Source organism: Echinops telfairi, unplaced genomic scaffold, assembly GCF_000313985.2.
Source record: "Echinops telfairi isolate 266 unplaced genomic scaffold, ASM31398v2 ScPeMD7_7400;HRSCAF=8409, whole genome shotgun sequence".
NCBI lineage: Eukaryota > Metazoa > Chordata > Mammalia > Afrosoricida > Tenrecidae > Echinops > Echinops telfairi.
Genome location: NW_022111300.1, coordinates 34,661,455 through 34,662,872, shown reverse-complemented (window position 1 = coordinate 34,662,872; position 1,418 = coordinate 34,661,455). Strand labels below are relative to the sequence as shown.

Here is a 1,418-nt window from a genome sequence, read left to right as displayed (position 1 = left end):
GGTGCCTTCCAGGTAGACGTGGTGGTCACTCAGGGCCTTGTAGACGACAGCCAGCACCTTCTCAGTGACATACTGGCAGCGCTTCAGGTCATGGTCGCCATCGGGGAGGATCTCGGGCTCCACAATGGGCACGATGCCATTCTGCTGGCAGATACTGGCATAACGGGCTAGCACGTTGGCATTTTCCATGATGGCGATGGCTGAAGGGGTATGTTCGCCAATCTTCAGCACACAGCACCACTTGGCAAGTCAGCGCCATCTTTCTTGTACTGGGCACAGTGCTCAGACAGCCCGTCCAGCCCTAAGTGGTGGTTTTGCTGTTTGTTCCTGCCAGGGGCACCACACCCTTGTCGACCTTGATGTCCAGGATCCCGCCCTTGGATTTGATAACTAGGGGGAAGGGGTACCCGTCGTCCGTCTTCTGGTAGAGAGTCTCATGGAAGAGGATGACGCCCCCGATGCAGGGGTTCCCCCGGTCGTCAGCGGTCAGCAGCAACTGGCGGTAGAGGCGGCGGTTCTCTTCGGTGTTCTCGGTCCCAATGGACGGCAGCCGCTTGGCAATGCTTCCGGTGGACTCATCTGCAGCTAGGATGCCCTTGCCCAGAGCCACAATGCGATGGGCAATACCCGACAGCTCCTTCTTCTGCTCTGGGGTGAGTGCTGGGTATGGGTAGGGCATGGTGGCAAGTTCCTTCCTGGAGACTGAAGGAGCGGCAGCCGGTGGAATCAGCAGCGAGCCAGTCCACACACACATTTTTAAAAATGTGAACTGTGATTGAGTTGAAGGTTTAAAGACCAGTTTTACACTTCACAGTTTATACACATTTGGTTTCAACTCTTCCTCCCATGTATGTCTCCTGTTTCCATTCCCCCTTCCTTCCTAACCATATGTTGCTGGGCAATGCCAACTTTCTGTGTCTTAAATGATTGGTTATTCTAACGCAGGGGTGAGGTCAGTTCCAGACCGGAAGTGTGACTGAAGGCCATCGTCTTGAGGGTCCCACCAGCGTCTATCATGCTGATAATCCTAGTCTCTTGTGATTTTGAGTTCTGTTACACACACACACACACACACACACACACACACACACACACACCCTCTTTCTTCAGGGCCTTCTAATGGGCCCCTTTCAAAGGAGCTGGTAGTGATCGCCAGAAGCCATCTGGTTCTTGTGGTCTCAGGCTTGTGGAGACTGATGTTTGTGTGGATCATTGTCCACTGGACTCACTGCGTCCCTTTCGATGTTCATCACGTCTTTACTCTGAATGGATAAAAGCCAATATTTTCACCTTAGATAACTCCTCATGAGATTAAAAAAAAACCTAAATCATTTTATTGGCACATCATCCACATATCATACAATTCAATAGTTCAAACATGTCAGGAGGAGTTGTACAATCATGCAGATGAGCTTTTT

At 51.1% G+C, this 1,418-nt stretch overlaps 1 pseudogene; it reads right to left on the bottom strand.

Moving 5' to 3' along the window:
- LOC101649913 overlaps positions 1-688 on the bottom strand; it is a 21,497-nt pseudogene extending 20,809 nt beyond the window's left edge.
- Positions 689-1,418: the final 730 nt, after the last annotated feature.